The sequence below is a fragment of the Mesocricetus auratus genome, unplaced genomic scaffold, assembly GCF_017639785.1.
Source record: "Mesocricetus auratus isolate SY011 unplaced genomic scaffold, BCM_Maur_2.0 Super-Scaffold_4256, whole genome shotgun sequence".
In the NCBI taxonomy this organism is placed as follows: Eukaryota; Metazoa; Chordata; class Mammalia; order Rodentia; family Cricetidae; genus Mesocricetus; species Mesocricetus auratus.
Window position 1 is genome coordinate 98,216,091 of NW_024429182.1, and position 20,162 is coordinate 98,236,252.

The following is a 20,162-nucleotide window of genomic DNA, read 5'->3' on the forward strand; positions in this document are numbered from 1 at the left end:
ATACAGCTCCAAGTGTCTTTAATTGAACATATTTGCGTATGTGCTTGAGAAGACAGGGATAGAGCTAGCTGCAGGCACCGAGTCCTCCATCCTCAGCTGCATTACTCATTTTCCTCCCAGTCTTTCCTACTTAACTTTCAGAATAAGATGTTTACAAATACGTACCTCTCTAGGAAATGCCATCCTAACTAGCAACCATAAAATAAAGAATATCGGCTCTGCTTCCGCAGATGATATTTGCGCTCCCTATTCCTATGGTGATGGGGTGAAGGGCATAGTGTGTGTGACTCATGCTGCAATGCTCACCATAGAATGGAAAGTGAAACAGGAGCCCTTTCACAGGGAGGTTCAGGGTTCTGTTCCTGGAATAAGGAGAAGGGAAAGCAAGCAGACAAAAGACAAAAACAAAATCAGATGCCGTCCATACTGATTTGATTCATCCTCTTGGATCTCTCTCTCTCTCTCTCTCTCTCTCTCTCTCTCTCTCTCTCTCTCTCTCTCTCTCTCTCTCTCTCTCTCTCTCTCTCTCTCTCTCTCTCTCTCTCTCTCTCTGGTTTACCATGTGTCACTTGCCTTTCTCACTTCCTCCTTTTCCAATTCTCCTTTACTTATGCATTCTTTTTATACTGTGTACCTAATCTTGTGCCACACAGCCTTCTGGATCATGCCTTACCAAAGGCTCCCCCATACTCTTGTTGTTTGGAGTATTTGCCCCCTGATGAATGGCATTTGTCAGCTTCATACTGTGACAGTTCTAAATACCACAAGTAAATAAAGTGGTCAGTGATCAGTGACAGAAAATGTTCAAGAAGCCTGATGTATTTGAAAGTTCAAAATTAAGCTTCCTCTTTAAGTTCTGTGCTTGCATTCTTCACCAAGAACATTTTAGTATATCTGTCGTTATTAACTTTAAAAATCCATGAAGTTAATTTTCTAGCCCTAACAATGGTTCCTTTTCTAATGAAATAAAAGATCCACTCCCATTATAACATGTGGACAGTGTAGTGTACATACACAGAGAGAAACTGGATCTATTGGAGACATCTCTTTTTAGAGACTATCATTTTATGTTAGTATTTCCTCAGTCTGATATATCCTGGATAAATGGCTAATTTTCAACAGAAGGAAAAAATAGTATATATTATTGTTAAGGTGAGGAATAAAAGCTAAAATTTCCTGTTGATTTTATTGTTTGAAAATGTCTTTGTAAACCAGTAAGTTATACACATAATTATAAGTTTGTAAAGCTATTAAGTGTATGAGTTTGAACAAGTTATATGCATATATAAAACACATTATTGCTATAAGTACATGCATATTATATAGTATCTGTAATACATATACTTAGGAGTTTGTCTTTTGTGTATGTGCGTTTGTGTGTGTGCATGTGTACAGGTGCATGTGAAGTCCAGAGGTTGACATTAGGTGTCTTCCTCAACCATTCTATACTTTATTTTTGAGTCAGAGTACCTCACTACACCTGGAACTCACTGCTTTAGCTAGACTGGATGGTCAACAAGCTCCAGGGATCCTCCTGCCTCCAACCCCCCCCCCAGCGCTGGGATTACAGTTGTACACCACACACCTGGAACATGAGTACTGGAGACTGAACTCAGGTCCTCATGCCTATGTAACAAGCACCTTACCAACTGAGCCATCTCTCCAGCCTCTTGAGCTTTATCTTTACTTTTTCTGTCCATCCTTTTGTTAAAATCATCAAAGAGTCTAAAAATGTTTATCATCAATAACTGCATTCCATTAAATCAGACAAGAATGAAACAAAACAATACAACCTAAGTGGCTAACCAAAAGAGGTACAATTTTCTTTTCCAAGCCACATAAGAAGTCTCTGGAAAGGCAGACTATATGTAGATGGTAAGAGAAGCCACAAGCAAGCCTGTTTTATTTTCTTATCTTTTTGGCTCTATCTGGCATGTTGTTTTCATCCTCACAGTCAAAACATGACCATCACTGTCCTAGTTTGGGTTTCTGTTTCTGTGAACAGTCATAGGACCAAGGCAACTCTTGTAAGGAAAACATTTGACTGGGACTTGCTTTCAGTTCAGAGATTTAGTCCGTTATCATGGCAGGAAGCAAGACAGCATATAGGCAGACAGGGTGCTAGAGAAGGAGCTGAGAGTTCTTCATCTTGAGTCACAGGCAACAGGAAGTGGTCTGACACACTGAGTAGTATTTTGAGTGTATATGAGACCTCAAAGTCCACCTCCCCAGTGACACACTTCAACAATACCACACCTACTCCAACAAAGCCACACCTCCTAATTATGCCACTCCCTATGAGTTTATGAAAGTCAATTAATTCAACCTACCACAATCACCTTTGGCATTACGTAGACACTGTAGGCAAGAAAATAAAGAGCAAAAGGTTCATATCACATATGCCTGCTGGTCCCCTTTAAGCTGCTTTCCCATGAGTCCTTGAGGCCCTGGAAGAATAGGCTAGGCTACCTAGCCTACTGTTTTCCAGGGAACTCAACTGGCTGAGCCTCTCAGGTCAGGTTGCTTAGCTGATCCATGTTTAATTTTAGTTATCAGTTTTATTCTGGTGCTAATTATCTCTATCGGTTTTGTTTGTTGTAAAATATATAGAAGGTTGATAATTCCTTAGCCATCTAGGAAGAATTTGTTAGGTTGTCTTGGCAACAAATAACAATCTGGACCTCAATGGCTTATACAGGAGTACACAATATTTCCAGAAACAAGTTTTGCATTGAGCTTATAGTTTAGTCAGTGGTGCAGAACTCCTTGTCATCTCTGTCCCCCTAGGTGCAGGAAGTTATATCATTCTCAGGCATCATTTCTGAGCCCAAATATTTGCAAGGGCAGAAAAGAATGGCGTGTGGTTTTTATTAGCCTGAGAAACTTTTCTAGAAGTCCTTGGCAAATGTAGACACCTGTTTAATGACTCCATGGCAAGGTGCATGATTCCCTCATGACAAGCTGGGACTAGGGAGCCTTGGGCAGGAAGATGCAGCCTATGTAAATATGGAGTCCTGCCAGCATGAGAAAAGGAACAAGTGGTGTATGGAGACGCTCCAGCAGTATCTATTAAGAACTGGGAATGGCACAACAGTGGAGAGGCAGAGAGGAGCACGCCAAAGGCAGAGTTAAAGACAGGAAGGCCACAATCCCCTAAGCTCTAGAATGCACAACAATATCAAAATACACTAGAGAAGCCAGGCAGGTAAAATATCTGCAATCCTAGCTATTTTGTAAAGATTGCCAGCTTGGGGAGCATGATAAGATGTAGCCTCAAAATAAAAAGGTGCCATGAATGAAGGGTAACTTACCTGACATGTGCAAAATGGTGGATTCAGTCTCCATTACTGGGAGAGAGAGAGAGAGAGAGAGAGAGAGAGAGAGACAGAGACAGAGACAGAGACAGAGACAGAGACACAGAGAGACAGAGAGACAGAGAGACCCTAGGGGAAGGCATCCAAACATCATACACAATCCTCATAGGAAAATCAAGAGGAAATGAATTAATGAAAAGGGTAACAGGTGCTTTCTTCTTATGGTTGGGTGTGTGGACTCTTACATCAGAGGAAATAATAATTAGACTTCATGAAGTACCTATTCAGATGATTGTTATTAACTTTGCCTACCAAACACTTCGAGAGATTATTTCAATGTTTGATATCAGTCAGAGTAGGGTTAGCCAAGACAGTTCTGTGAAGTACCTACTTTTTTAAAAAGTATTTTCTGTGATCTAGAAATATGATATTATTTGTCTAGAGTGATTGATATTTTCTTTAAATCCTTCACGAGTCATTTTGGAAATATTTTCACTTAATCTTTAAAAACCTGAAGCAAATGACCCTAACAATTGGCAACAAGCCTTTAAAACAGGTTGAGCCAGTTCCCCTCCCCTAGTAAACTAAAGTATTAAGTAGTTAAAACCAACCACAAAGAGTATGGTTTATTTATTATGTGTATTGAAGATGAAAGGGGATATAGTCTCAGCAAGTCGGCTGGGGATAACTCAGACTCTGCAGTCAGCCTTGCTATGTTATTTTTTCCCTTTGTACATGTCTTTTGGTTACCATGGGAACTAGAGGCCTTAGGGAGAAGAAATTGTTTTGAATACTGGACTGAGAGCAAGAGGAAGGTTTGGGTACAGGTGTAGAAACATGGAGAGGTTTTAGGCATGGAACCAGTGAGAGCTAGGATCTATGCTAAGCATTTCACGTTATTTTGTAGAAAAGTAAAAAAGACAACCATTATGCTAAATAACATGATGCAGATCACATGAGCAAGACATGGAGAACCTACTCTCTGGTGGAGTAGGTAAGTTGTGTGTAGCCTCAGTGCCTCTCTCTCTCTCTCTCTCTCTCTCTCTCTCTCTCTCTCTCTCTCTCATACACACACACACACACACACACACACACACACACACTGTTTTAGTGTCCTCAGTTCACTGTATATGATCACTGGGTCTACCCTGCTCCCTATTGTCAGAGTATCTAGAATACAGGAATATGGCTGCACCAGCACTTGCCCTCCTGGAAGTGAAGTTGCAGTCTCCAACTTGCAGAGTAGTCAAGGGATGTTAAACCATCTTAACTCCTACAGCCCTGGAGACAGGCAATAGCTGCAGAGATGAAACCGGCTTAAACGAGGGCTGTGGTCAGGCTGGAGAGATGGATCAGTGGTTAAGAACCCTGGCTGCTGTTCAGTTCCCAGCATCCACATTACAGCTCAATTGTCCCAGGAGACCTGACACTGTCACACAGACATACATACAGACAAACACCCACTTTGCAATTTCTTCTATCCAATTCTGCCCTGGGCACAGCTACCTCCTGGGGTCTGGGTTGGAACATATGCAATTTTCAAATTGATTCTTGTTGGTACCCATCACTGAGAAAGAACTACCTATCATTTTATATTTAGAAGAACATCCTTTATTTTTTATTAAATGTTTTTATGTGTGGAGGTGGAGATCAGTGTGCCACAGCGTGCGTGTGGATGTCAAAGGACAATTATTGGGAGTCAGTTCTCACTGTCTACCATGTGACTCCCAGGGATCTAACTCAGGTTGTCAGCTTGGCAACAGACACCATTACTCACAGAGCCATCTTTCCAGCCTGTAGTTTTCAAAGTATATTTTTGTCATGCGTTATTGATTGCAGTGCCAACTTAAATGGGGGAAAGCAGCATACTTGCACCCTGAAATAAGGACTGGAAATTTTTACTGCTTAAAGCTGATGGTGACTCACTTAAGCTCAATAACCGTTTCCTAAGGAATCACTGACTCGAATTACGTCACTTATTTGTTGTAAATCTGCCCTTTGGTCTTGTTTCCCTAATCTCACATTTGCGGAGAGGGAATGTGGTGATGCGGGACCCTTGGAAAGCACACTCGTTCTTCGGCTCTAGGAGCCGTGTAATTTGAGCATTGTGATGCTTGGCTTCTGTTCTTTTCTACTCGTTCTCGGCTTTCATTTGACTGCTCTGTAAGCTCTCTTTATAATGCTTGAATTGCAAGGATGCACAAAAGAAGCTGCCTTTATGACATACTAAGAGAAGGATGTCCTGTTCCAACTTTACAACAGTAGCCTTGGAGATAAGTATTCTATTTCTGAAAGACTGAATGCGTTCTGCTCAGAAGCAGCTTCCAAAAATTAAATTTAGGGCACCAAAAACCTAATGTGTGATTTTTGACTCAACAGTATTTTTATTCAGCTAATAATTAAGATATGCTTTTATTGTGTTGATTGCTTTGCCTATTAATACTTTGCTTTCATTTAATCAAACAAAAAATGGATATACATATTGGACTGTCTTCATGATATTTAATTTTTTCTTTTTACTATATTATGGCCTATTTAAAATTATTTCATATTTGCTGAGTTAGTAATGATGACTCATTTTTGTTGCAACTAATATGCAAATATTTTAAGTCTTGGATCAGTGCCTGGGTCATCTGCTGCCCTGTCCCCTCCCCCATAGCCCATCTGGTTTATTTTGCAGCAACACTACTGGTTACATATTCTACATGCTGTCTTTCACAGAAGCTCACTTATTGACCAAATATCTCATATGTGCAAGGTAAAGCTGTAGAATATACATTGTAAGACATTTAAAAAATAATATACCATATGATGCTTTATAATTTAAAGCTGTTTTATATCATATGGAGGAAGAGGAGGGAAGTAGTCAGGAAGGAGGTGGACCCTGGAAATAATGGGCAAGCTATCATAAGACAATTTAAAGGAAAGAGACATCTATAAACATGGATGCATTTTAGGTAAGGTTTACCTTTGCCTCTCACATGTTATCTTCCCTTCATCCAAGGCTTTTTCCTATCAAGTTACCCTATTGCTTCCAAATGATTTTGAGTTTCATAATTACCTGTAAAGGTTGGTGCCTCAGGGCTCCTGTCAGCTAGCTCATCCATCTCAAATATTGACCAATTTGTTATCAAATGTTTATTGATGGGGCTAGAGAGATAGCTCAGCTGGTTAAAAGCATGTACTGCTCTTGCAAAGGATCCGAATTCAGTTCCCAACACCCACAATCAAGCAGCTCACAACCACTTAGAACTCTAGCTCCAGGGGTATCAGATGCCTCTGGTCTCTATGGGAACCTGCACTCACTCACTTACCCTCCAGATAGACACACACACACACACGTGCGCGCGCGCGCGTGCGCGATTAGAAATAAACCTTTTTAAAAGTTTTTCATTTTAATTTGTTTTAAAATTTTTAAATGGTTTATTTTTATTTCATGTACATTGGTTTGTTTGTGTGAGGGTTTCGGATCCTTTGGAACTGGGACTACAGACAATTGTGAGCTGCCACGTGGGTGCTGGGAATTGAACCCAGGTCCTCTGGAAGAGCAGTCAGTGCTTTTAACCACTCCCAGCCCCTTAAAATTATTTTTTAAGTTATGAATGAGTCAGAGAAGTGAGGCAAACTACAATTCCAGTAACTTGAAAATCAGAGGCAGGAGAATCATGAGATTGAGACCAGCCTTGGCAATGTGAGAAGAGCTTGCTTTAAAATGTCTCGTGAGGCTACCCTCAGCTGCACGGTGTGCTGTGCTTTGCTGCACGTTTTTTGTTTAGACCAGGAGAAGAGTGGCTTTTCCTTTCTATTTGGCTGCAGTCATCTAAGGGCCTCTCCGTTGGGTCAAGCACTGAAGTAATTGAGCAGAGGCTTCACTGACCATATGTGGTAATGAATATAGTCTACAAAAATAGCTTGAAAATGTCACTGAATGAGCAGGTAGCCAAGGCAAGGCAGCAGAACTGTGCTAATTAATGTAAGTCTGAGCCATAAGCTCCGGAGCTCTGGTCAGGGGTGTAGTTACCATCCCCAGAAGCACCTGGGCTCGCAGTAGGGAAGCAGCTGGGAAGATGATAATGAAAGTCAGGAGACCTGCTAACGGGGAAGGGAATGGATGTGAGGGAGATAACTGTCTTCTGTGGCTTACAGCTACATAAGCCAGCTGGTGATTTCCTGCTTAAACCAGTTACGTCACTTTTTCCTTTTTCTCTAGGAGGATCATGGAACTAATCATAGCTCTGCACTGATTATCTGTGTGAGCCTAAGCATGGACATGGTTCTGGCTACTGGAAGCTATTTTTATGAAACTGAACCCAGTTGCCGTTGAGCTTCTGTAAAATTAGTGCTAGTACCGACAAAATTACTGAGATACCCAAGTGAGATGAGAGACAAGAAAACATTTTGTAAGTCATAAAGAGTAACATAAATGAAAATTCTCCTTTTTTGTTTGTGTGTATGTGTGTGTGTTCATGTGTACGAGGGTGCACATGTGTGCAGGTGCATGTATGGAGGTCAGAGGGAAACCTCTGGTATAGTTCACCAAAGCAGTTCACCTTGCTCTTTGCGACAGGGTCTCCTCTTATTGGCTTGGAGCTCACCAAGTAAGCTAGGTTGGCTGGCCAGGCAACAAATCACAGCAGCCTGCCCAGCTGCGCCTTCCCAGCACTGAGATCACAGACATGACCCAGCACACCCTGCTTCTTTTTAATTGAGGATCTAGGATCATACCTGGCCAGTAAGCACCTTACTGGTTGGACTCTGTCCCCTTGAATGCTCTTTCTAGTGCTCTTATTTTACTGGACTAAGAATACTTTAGATTTTAAGTGTTCAATACAGCATTGTAACCTCTAAGCACAGCAGCATTGTTCTGACCATACTCTAGAGACTGTGTTGTTCCTTTTAGTGACCATATTAAATACTCCCAACTGGTTTGAAAATACTAGACTGTTAACAACATCCCTAAGGTTTTAGCTTCTTTGTTTTTCTTAAGGGATTTTCCTCTGAGCTGCTGAGAGCCAAAGGTACAGTGACTTGAGTTTTTCTCCATTTCCCTGGCAAAGAATCAAAGACACAATCATTCTGATAAAGTTAGTCCAGAAGTACTTGGTGAGACTTTTTGGTTCCAGACACTGTAAACCATAGTGTGAATTATCACAGGGATATTGGAGTTGTATGCAACTAGAGGTGGCATACTCTATCACACTATCACACTATCTTAAAGGCAACATGCACACACCAACCAATGTGAAGGTCTCTATCAGTTGGCTACAGTAAGGACAAAGGTCTTGAAGGAGATCTTAATATTGTAGGAAATTTGGCAAGGTGGGATTTGTAAGTAGACTGCAGGGAGCTTAGGACATGTTTGAATTTTGATGTTACCTGGAGAGGAATACTCTACTTTGAGAAAATGTTAATCGGGATGAATTTAATAAAAAATAAGCTTTCAGCAATCAGAATAATGTGGAAACAAGAACAATGATGCTTCCTTCCCTGTGTCTGTACACAGCTGTGGATTACACTGAATAATTCCGAGTTTAAGACCATGCTGATTCTCTCTGGGACATTTTCCAAATCCTTCTCGCTTAGCCCTGTCCCATTCTGCAGTTGATCAAAGAGTAGAAAGGGACCCAGTCCACGTATTTTGATAAAACACACACACACACACACACACACACACACACACACACACACACACACACACACACACACAGCCATTTTGACCTACTGTCCTAGGTTAGCATGTTTTGAGTACCCAGTGTGCTCCCCTTATTCTTATGCAATTCTTATCCCATAGAATATCCTAATCCATAGAACCAAAGCATTTTAGGGGTAAATATATCTCCATCTACAGCTTCAGAAACAGTCAATAGTCTCGGGTCCTGCTATTCTAAAGAAAGAGCATTTGGCTGGGCGTTGGTGGCGAACGCCTTTAATCCCTGCACTTGGGAGGCAGGGGCAGGTGGATCTCTGTGAATTTGAGGCCAGCCTGGTCTACAAAGTGAGTTCCAGGACAGCCTCCAAGACAATACAGAGAAACCCTGTCTCGAAAAACCAAAAGAAAAAAGAAATAAAGAAAAAAGAAAAAAAAAAGAGTGCTTGTTCTTGCAGAGGACCAGGTTCAGTTCCCAGCATCCATGTGGTGGCTCACAACCATCCTCAACTTTGGGCAAGTTACAGGGCCTTCTTGGCACTACTATCTGCTAAATGGTAATAGAAAATAGATTCTTGTAAGTCAGGTGGTAGTGGTGCACACCTTTAATCCCAGCACTTTGGAGGCAGAGGCAGGCAGATCTCTGAATTTGACGCCAACCTGGTCTATAGAGTGAGTTCCAGGATAGCTAGAGCTACACAGATAAACTCAGTCCAAAGAAGAAGAAGGAGGAGGAGGGGGAGGAGGAGGAGGAGGAGGAGGAGGAAAAGAAAGAAGAAAAAGAATCCTCCACAAAGATTATAGATGAGACAGCACAAGTAAAATTTAGCATAGAGGCTGACAGTTCCTCAAGGCATGAGCACTTTCTAGACTGGGAAAGAAGGGGGCAGAGAATCTAGCCTGTCATAGGGAAGACAATATCCCAAGGTAGCATTCTCTTCTGATGATGACATTTACTTATGGCAAAAGCACACATCTTACAAATATTTAGCAGTGTGAAAAACTTTGTATGGCCTCCAATGACTTTACCTGACTATGGTGGTAAGGGAATGAAGGAAAGACAGACAGATGGATACATGGGCACACAGAAAAGTCAGGGTCAACTGCCAGAGAAGCCGAATCACTTTTAACTGGGGGCAGGGTTTATGATGTACAGCTGAATAAAGGAGGCAGACTTAGCTAATCTCATAGGAGAAGTCTCTACAGGGAACAGTCTTCTGGCCATACATCCTTTAGGAGAGAGTGGTAGTGAATATTTTCTGCAGATACGATCAGCATTCACACTCAGACCACAGGAAGATTTTGCCATTTTCTGGAACTAGACCAGAGCAGGTTTTGCCACTCCCCTCTGAGCCACACTTTGGCAGGGAAAACTTTGCCATTCCTTCATGGGTCTGAGGCTTTGGGGCCTGTAACATGGCAGTGCCCATGTCTACAAGCACACATTCATTCAGGACTTCACTCACTCATGCTTCCTTCTCTCCCCATACTGTAGTATTTTCTTGTCTTTGTGGCAGAAACAGAGAAGGTTCATCATATAGTGCTTTTAGGATTAAAAAGTCTTCAACACTTACATTATATGTTCACCAATAAAGAACTTCACATTTTTTATTGTTATTTGAGTACCACTGTGATCTATTACTGTAAACAGGAGGCAGGGAGTCAAAGACCTTGTCTTTCATTCAACAAATAGTTAGGCAGCTTTTGTCATGTGCTGGACTCTGCTGGGCACTGGAGGAAATAGTGGTAAGAAGACATAGAAATTTCAGATGGGTGAAGAAAAGAGACAAATCAAGTGGGTAGGAGCTGTGAAACATGGAAAGTCTTTTGTTACAGGGAGCATAAGTCACTGTAGGCCTATTTACAGGAAATACTCTTGACCCAAACTGAGGAACCAGACCAAATCAAATATCATTTTCCTCCCAAAATAAAGTACTATAGAATGTCAGAGAAGTAAGTAGGAGTTAGTCAGGATGATGCCCAAAATGACTTTATAAGTCTAGACTGGCTTGTTTAAATAGCAAGCCCTTGCTGAAGGGTAAAGGTGAGAGTTAATGCTGCAGAAGTAGAAGGGGTCTCTGTTTTTGGAATTTCATTCCTGTAAACAGAAAATAAGACAAAGGCTAGTGGACGAGAGGCCTGGAGTTGAATGAATAGTAACATTATGAAATGACCCAGAGACACAAAGGAATGGGAATGTGTGAAGTTAAGGGTTTTTCCCATCCCTCAGTTCATGAAAGTGCAAAAGAACAAAGGGAAGGATAATGGGGAAAGTTCCCTGTAACCCGGCGTCTGATCTTGGCTTAGCCACAAACTCTTTTTTATTATGTGATTTGGAATAAGAGCTTCCCTCTCAATACTGTGGTCTCTCCGACTGTAAGCTGTGTGGGTCTAACTGTTTGAAAGAAGACAAAGGGCTGCTGTGCCTGGGAACCAAAGCAGGCAAATGACAGCATCAGGTAGCCTAGGCCTGCAGTTCAGCAACATTGGCACTTAAGCCACAGATTGACCAAATCCCAGAGGAATGCAGCATCTGACGTTGAACAGAGGAACTCTCTAGCTACCAATCCTAGAACAGAGACTACCTTTTCTAGATGTACAGCTGAAACCTTAGTGGAGACTTACGGAGGACAGCATGGTGTGAATTCACTTGGTTTCCTATCTGCCTTCTGCCCTTTGTCATTGATTGTAAATGGTGGTATTCCAGAACCAGCTGGAGAATGGCCCTCAGAATACGGTAGTGAGCATTAATCATGTCAGCGTAATGCCCATCTATTCTGCTTCGAACAGACCCCACCCTCCTTCACAACACCGATTGCCCCACACTAATCTTGCCACTCCCTCACCCTTAAGCAAGAGGATAAACATTTCAAACCAGGAGGGAGAGAGACTTTTGTCAGTTGGAAATAAAGCAATCAGTCTTTCTCAGGCGGCAAATTTTCTAGACAAAAACAGAAGCTTCTAATGGCCGTGTCCCTTTCTTTGTTGAAGAAGCTGGTCTGCAGCTGTAAGCGAGACTCAGAAGGGCAGGCACGATGGTAGGGGACAGACATGTGGGAAGAAGGGAAGAGTAAGAATCCAATTGTCGAGAGTAGCACCCACCTATAACCCCAGTACTCGGGAATCTGAGGCAGGAAGATCAAGAGTTCAAGCCAACCTTGACTCCGTAGCGAGTTTGAGGCCAGTCCTAGCTATATAAGACTTTATCTCAAAACAACAACAAAAAATTTACCTTGTGAAATTGTTGTGCGCATTTCCAGGTACAACTTTTGCCTCGCTAATGTGAAAAATAAGTTTGTCTTTCACATTTTGACGTTTCTGTCTCTAGAGATTCCCCCTCCCCCAAACAAAACAAAACAACCGTATTTTCTGACCCAGAAGTCCTTTATTTTCGGCTGGAGGTAGCTTATCAGATGGTTACTCTGAGCTACTTCTGAGGTAGACAAGGCAGGGTTGTTTCTATTTTACATTCAGGATACTGGGGACAAGATGGCTCAATAGGTGAAGGACTGTCCCTGCAATCAGAGGACCTGAGTTCCATCCCTGACACTTACGGAGAAGAGGAGGAGAGCAGACTCTCAAAAGTTGTCTCTAACTCCCATGCAGGTGGCATGGCTTGTGAATAGCCCACCCCATCCCCAAAGTAAACAAATAATTGTAAAAAAAAAAAATCTTAAGAATACCGGGACCCAAAGTCACATAGCGGGTAAAGCAAGGTCTTGAACCCAGGATATGGCTATTACTGTTTCCAGGTTGCAGAGTCCTTTGTCCACTCCAGTGCTGCAGTGACTCAGAATATATTGTTCATTTGGTCAATAAATACCATTGTGTCTGTGCTAGGGCCAAATGCCATTTTAGGTGGTGTTGAATGGGATGGTTTTCCCAAAGCTGACAAGCAAGCATGTGTAATAGACTGGTACATGGCAATGTGTGGGAAGTGATGGCGGGAGTCCTTCGGAAGCACCTTTGGGAGGGGAGCATTAGGGTAATGGGCAAGGATCCTCAGCAGGATCCATGCCTCTCCTCACAACCCTTAAGGTCCAACTGTCAAAATTGTTTTTAAAATGTTTGACTATGGGGCTGGAGAGATGGCTCAACAGTTAAGAATGCTGGCTGCTCTTCCAGAGGACTAGGGTTGGGTCCCAGCACCCATATGGTAGCTCACAATCATTATAACTTCAGTTCCAGGGGATCTGATGGCCTCTTCTGGCTTCTGTGCTGCATACATGTGATGCACAGACAGGCATGTGGCAAAACACACATACACATAAAATCTGTAAATGGAAAACTCTATGGCAACTGTGACTTGTTCAGCACATCATCAGAGTGTGCAGCCTGTGGCCAGAACGGCTGTGTGCTTGTTTACTCTCCTTCCTAAGGAAATAACATTCAGATTGAGAGCCAAGAGACAGCGTGAGTTGGCAGACCGCAACCTGTAGGCCCCAGGCATGTGTAAGAACCAGGTGAGCTGCCCAATGTGCCAATATTTATTGATCGGGACACAACCCTGCTGTGGCTGCTCTGGTGGCCTCCACTAACACCACAACCCCTTCTCCCTTCTCTGGTGGCCTCCACTAACACCACAACCCCTTCTCCCTTCTCTGGTGGCCTCCACTAACACCACAACCCCTTCTCCCTTCTCTGGTGGCCTCCACTAACACCACAACCCCTTCTCCCTTCTCTGGTGGCCTCCACTAACACCACAACCCCTTCTCCCTTCTCTGGTGGCCTCCACTAACACCACAACCCCTTCTCCCTTCTCTGGTGGCCTCCACTAACACCACAACCCCTTCTCCCTTCTCTGGTGGCCTCTACTAACACCACAACCCCTTCTCCCTTCTCTGAAGTCTGGTCTCACGCTGCTCCCAGATCGCCCTCTCCCTGCTCTTTCTGTCTCTCTCTCTCCTCTCCTCTGTCTCTGTCTCCGTCTCTGTCTCTCTGTCTCTCTGTCTCTCTGTCTCTCTGTCTCTGTCTCTCTGTCTCTGTCTCTCTGTCTCTGTGTGTGTCTCTCTCTCTGTCTCTTTCTTTCTCTCTGTCTCTCTGTCTCTCTCTGTCTCTCACTCTCTGTCTCTCTCCCTGCTGGTCTCTTGCTCTCCCTGAGGTTTGAGGTTCGTCCATCAGGGACTAGACCAAGAGCTCATGTTTTCATCTGTAACCCTCCACGATGATTAATTTAAAACGGGAAAACCTGATCCACTCTGGGAGGATCTGGCCTGCAAGGCTGAGTATCAGCAACCAAAGGATCAGATAGCCTTCTCATGATTGGTTCCTAATTATTTTATGCCCTTGACTGCCGTTTGTTTTGTGGCTTTTTTTTTCTCAATGGGAAAAATACGTAAGGGAGCATGAACTCCTCTTGTTTTTTAAATCCTAAAATATCAAGCCTGGGGGAAGGCACGCAGGGCATACTTTCCACTCCCAGCATTCTTAGTCGGGTGAGGGTGATCAGTGGATGCAGATTTCCAGAGCAGGAAAGAGCGGTTTCATCTTTAAGAAGCCTTCGTCACGTTGCAGGCACACGTGCTTGTGAGCATCAGAATTCCGAGAACCACCTGTCAAGTGGAATTATTCTCCCTCACATCCGCACCTCTGTATAAAGACAGAACAGAGTCCTGTTTCAAGGCCTGTATATCTTGATCACAAAATGAGTTCCACTCCAGCAATGTTACTGTCCCTGATTCCCAGACTCCACCACCTAACACAATGTCTGTTGGTTAGCAACCTGGTTAGATTAAAACACTGTGCTGAGTGTGTTTATGTTGTGATTGACCTTATAAGACATACTACTCTAGATTTACAGGAAATTCTTTTCATTCCAGTCTCTCTCCCTTCCCCCCTCTTTATCACTCTTTCTTAAGGAAGCTGTTAAATCTTATACTGTTGGTGGGGCATGGGGACACACATCTGTAATCCCACCACCACTCAGGAGGTAGAGGCAGGGAGATCAGGAGTTCAAGGCCAGTCTGGGCTACTCGAGACTCTGTCTCAAAACACACACACACACACACACACACACACACACACACACACACACACCCTACAGCAACAAAACAAAACACACACACACACCCTACAGCAACAAAACAAAACACACACACAAAAAAAAAACCAAAAAACCTAGGCTGTTTGATGGAAGAACCTTAAAGGGGTTTGGTGTGGCGATTCTGCTTATAACCCAGAGGCACAGATGACCCTGAGAGGCATTGAGTGAAATAAGGCAGCCCAGGATCAAGAATGGGCCTTAGAAATCATATACAGGGTTCTTTCTGCCATAAGTATTTTCTTTTGTGCCAGATAATCACTACTGAGTTACTGAGTTTGGGTATGAATCTGGAGAGACGCCCCTCTCGCCTCTTCTATTTACCCCACCCCTTTCCAATTCTTTCCTCTTCCCTCCATTCTCTGCCTCAAAATTTGAATCTAATCCAGGAGCCACAACAGGTATTGAACTTGCCTCCCAGCAAATCCCGAATCTTGACTGGTGGGGCCCTAGAGGTAGAGCATGCTTTTGCATCACTCAGTTGGCTGTCAGAGCAATTTCAAGGTTTGTCTGGTGTCTCCAGGGCCAGTTCTAGTAAATGACTCCTCCTTCTTTGGAGCATCCAGTGGTTGGCACAAAGTCTTTGGAAGTTTGCTCCAAGCTTCTCCAGGCTGAGGGGTATTTAATCCAAAATTACGTCGGGCTTCCTAAGGATTATTTTCTGATTTACTAAACCTGCCATAGCCTGTCTGTCTGTCTGTCTGTCTGTCTGTCTGTCTGTCTGTCTGTCTCTCTCTCTCTCTCTCTCTCTTGTTTTTTGAGACAGGATTTCTCTGCATAACTGCCCTGGCTGTCCTGAAACTCTCCCTGTAGAGCAGACTGGTCTTGAACTCACAGAGATCACCTATCTCTATCTCCCAGAGTGCTGGGATTAAGTGTGCACCACTTCTGCCTGGCCACATAGTTTTAATATACTTGGAAGTCAAGGCAGGCTCAAAAGCCTCTCCTTATTACCTAAAGCCCTCCCAGATGAACTTCACTTTTCCCACTGGAGAAGGGGTAGGGGCAGACTGGTGTAGTACCCAACACAAAACTGATGTGTATTCATAACTTTGTAATAAATATGCATGAGAAGCCTCAGTTTGAGTTGAGCTGTGTCCACCTTTGGGATTCACAGCATGTGGGCATGTGAAATGTGGCAGTGACAGGGAGTGGCTGCTGCGAGGAGTGTGTTAGCCGCAGGCCTCCCGCTGCAGTGCCTTCTGGGATCTGCTGCAGTGTCACCACAGCCCTACCACATCCTCGTTATAGTCTCCTTTGTATGCTGAGCACCGCACACGTGCCCATTGTGGGACTCCTCAAACAGGCAGCCTCCAATCCCTATCACCATCCCTAAGACTTTCTTAGACTGAATGGGAGACTTAGGCCCCCACTACCAAATCATTCTTCCTCCACCTTTTTAAATGGGGTCAATGCTGCATTACCCTGAAGCTCTCCCACCTACCCTGGACACCTCATCCCTGGTCCTGCACAGATCTTTTCCCCCTCAGTAAGACTGCTTGCATTTCTCACTCCATCTGGGTGTCTGCTTCCTGGAGGATCCAAACAGGGACTCAATAGAGTAAGCCCAGTTCACAGAGGATTGTGGGGATCCTCTGCCAGGAGAGAACTCATTCTAAGGCAGGTGAGGAGTTAAGTGATGTGAGTCTAGCAGAATCCTCAGAATCACAGAACGAGTCCAAATTCAGCATTAGGTTTATCACTCGGATTTGGGGTTTCATCATGGCTATAGATGCTTTAAGTCACAGATCACTGGAGCTACAAGGATCTACAGAAATCATCCAATCTGCTGTTTTCCCAACAAAGTTCCATAGAGGCTTTCTTACATGAGCCTGGGGTAGAAGGCTGCATGTGAAACTCAAATGTATGGAAGTTCAAAGAAGGGAGAGAGTGATTAAATTTAATTCAGAGGTGTGGTGATATATTGTTTATGATTTAATAAAGCCACTGGAGATCAAAATGCAAAGCTAGCACAGCCATAGCGCCAGGCAATGGTGATATACACTTTTAATCCCAGCAGCCATACTAGTTAGCCATAGAAGCCAAGCAGTGGTGGCACACACCCTTAATCCCAGGATTTGGGATCATGACTGTAATCCCAGCACTAGGGAGGTGGAGACAGGTGTGGATATGACTGGACTGAGAGAGGAATATAAAGCAGGAAGAGACAGGAACTTGGGAATACAGTCTGAGCCTTGGAGGAGAGCAGTGTAGTCTGTATTGTGCTCTGAGGATTTATGGAGATAGGCTCACCCATTTCAGTCTGAGGTAGTAGTAAGAACTAGTGGCTGGCTGCTTTGCTTTTCTGATCTTCATCTTGAACCCCAATATCTGCCTCTGGGTTTATGTTAATCTTGTTACGCAGTGAGTAAAGGGGTGAGAAGATACATTAATGTCAGACAAATGGCTGATTTTACATGGAGGAACTAAGATGAAAATCCCGATTTTCTGGTTTGTGTAGATCTATTTTGAACTTTAGCTATTACTTCTGTAGTTAGTATGTTGGCTGAGAGCAACCCAGAGTGGAAAGAATCTGGGGGGCATGATGCAAGTTTTGTTTCTGTAGTCTTATTCCTGGGAGAATAGCATATTAAATTTGCTCTTTTGGATGCAACTGGGTGGCTCTAAACAAGTATGCTTTTCCTGGAATCTGGTTTTCATTGTTTTTCTATCCTCAGGCTTACAAGTCAGCTGGGACGAGGATACCAAGAGAACTGCCTGATGGAAGGAATCTGTTTGCTTCTAACTTACGATGTGAACACCCTCAGCACACTGATCAAAGCCCATGGAAACTTCTACAGCCCGAAGGCAGTCTACAGAACAGTGTTTCTGAGAGACATCTAGACATATTTACTCGGCTCCCTAAAAAAATCCTTATTATCAAATCCTTTTGGGCAGTGTTCTCTATTCCCTCTGTCTTTGGGATTCATGCTGCAGAGAGAAAAGTCTCCAAATGCTATTTCACCCACGCAACATTTAGAAACTTGATTGTTGATAGAAAGTTACATTCAAATAATATCGATATCTATAAAACATTTGGAAAATGCCAGGAACAAAGCAGGTCTCAGTGGTGGCCCTGACTCTGCCAAAACTTGCAGTTTCGATTTCCTCTGAACTTCAGTTTACTCATCATCTGCAAAGTAAGAGAATCAATGATCTAGAGAGGGAAAATGATTATACTTTATACATACCTACTCCATGCAAGACATGGTTATGCCATCAGGCTATAGGAACCCTATACTCTATTTGTTCACCAGTTTATCTATTTTATCTGAGTGTGGGGTATTATTCATGTATATTTAGGTGCACTTGACTGCTGTATGCATGTAGACATCAGAGATCAATATCAGGTATTTGTCTCTATTGGTCTCTACCTTCTTTCTGCCCCTCTTTAGAGACAGGGTCCCTCCCTGAGTTTGGGTCTTACCAATTCAGCTATTAAGCCCCAGTGATCCACCTGGCTTTGGCCTCAGTGCCCCATGTGCACACTGCCTCACACGGCAGGTGGGTTCTGGGATCAGAACTAAGGTCTCATGCTTGTGCAGCAAGCATTTTGCCCCTTGACCCATCCATCAGCACTTATTTGTTCTTTTTGAGACAGGGTCTTGCTCTATAACCCAGGATAACCCTAACCTCCATCCTCCTGCTGCCACTTCAGAATGCTGGTCTTATAGACACTCATCAGTACACCCAATTCCCTACTGTTGGCTTAGTACTTTGCTGTTACTATCTTAATGATTTTCAAAAGGGAGCCTCACATTTTTATTTTACAATGGTCATGAAAATTACATAGTTTGTCTATGTAACATTATATCTAATATTTGTATCAATTAATGAGCATATATATGTATATATAATATATATCTTTGGCATGTGGATATGGCAGTTAAGACTCTGACTGGTTAAATAAATTGTTCAGGGTCACATGAGAAGTGATGAGCAGAGCCAGGGTTCTAGTCTGGTCTATCTTCCCTGAAGCCATTGTCCTCCCATTATGCCAGCTGCCAGTGGAAACAATCTACAATTCTAAGAATCTTTTGTTCTGTAAACTACTAGATCTGTCTAGTAGACAAAATAGTTTTATTGATCCCATTTACTGTCAGAGTACTTGATGGTTAAGTGAATTAATGAGTAATAGACTAAAAGTTAGAATGACAGGTCTAGAAGTTGGACATGGAGTCTGGCATGTCTAAGCTACCATTTACTAACATGTGACCTCGGTCAGCTCAGTTAATGTCTTTTCGTCTTGGTGTTTCCTCCTAGGTGTACTGTGAGGAGTAAACAAAACAATGCATAGTCTAATACAAGTTAATCCCTTAATAGACATTACTGTGCTTTTATTGACATAGCCAAGCTAGATTTGCTATTAAGATCTTAGAACATCAACTACTGTAAATCATTTGATTTGTTGGTAACCAGTGTAGAAACATTACATTTTCTTCACTTAAAGAAAAACAAATGGCAACAACAGATTGACTCCAGCCATGGAAGCAGGTAGGCTGACGGCAGATCTTCACCTCTCCCTCCACTCTTCCAAATTCAATTCCCCGGTCTCATCCTCAGTTCTATAGCAGGCTACTGGCTGAGGCCTCTCCTCACTCTGCCACCATTCTCAGGGGACTAAGTAGATCCTGGTGAAACACTCAGCTTTCCTCCCTCTCCTGGACCCTCTCAGCACCTCGCTCCCCCAGACCATCCCCATTCCTAAGTATCAGCTCCCAATACCTCAAAACACATTTTACTTGGAACCTGCAGTGGCCACACCTACCAGGATCTCAGAAAAATTTCCTACCAGACAACTTAAAGTCAAGAGCAGATATCAGTACCTAGAATTACAATCTTCCCAAACCCAGATGCCTAGACACCAGTGTAAAAACACAATAAAAAATAAACCCAGCCAGAACAATATGTCTCCATCAGAGCCCAGCAACCCTACCACAACAGACTCTGAATATTGCAACATAGTTAAAGCACAAGAAAAAGACCTTAAATAGCCTTTATAAATAAGGATAGGTGTCCTTAAAGAGGAAACTAATAATTTCCCTTAAAATAATTAATAATTTTCCCTTAAAGAAATCTATGAAAACACAAATAGTGAAAGAAAAAACGATTAAACAGTCTAACACCTGAAAATGGAAATAGAATCAATAAAGAAAACCCA

The 20,162-nt window shown here is 42.9% G+C and overlaps 1 long non-coding RNA gene across 2 annotated transcripts; it reads left to right on the top strand.

The window, feature by feature from the left end:
• Positions 1 to 2,491: 2,491 nt before the first annotated feature.
• On the top strand, positions 2,492 to 17,886 carry LOC121135314. 2 transcript variants are annotated; one of them, XR_005872475.1, is made up of 3 exons: positions 2,492 to 2,514; positions 4,222 to 4,308; positions 17,680 to 17,886. It is a non-coding gene; the product is annotated as an uncharacterized LOC121135314 (long non-coding RNA). The 2 variants fall into 2 exon arrangements; XR_005872474.1 differs by lacking the exons at positions 2,492 to 2,514; positions 4,222 to 4,308 and adding an exon at positions 7,466 to 7,714.
• Positions 17,887 to 20,162: the final 2,276 nt, after the last annotated feature.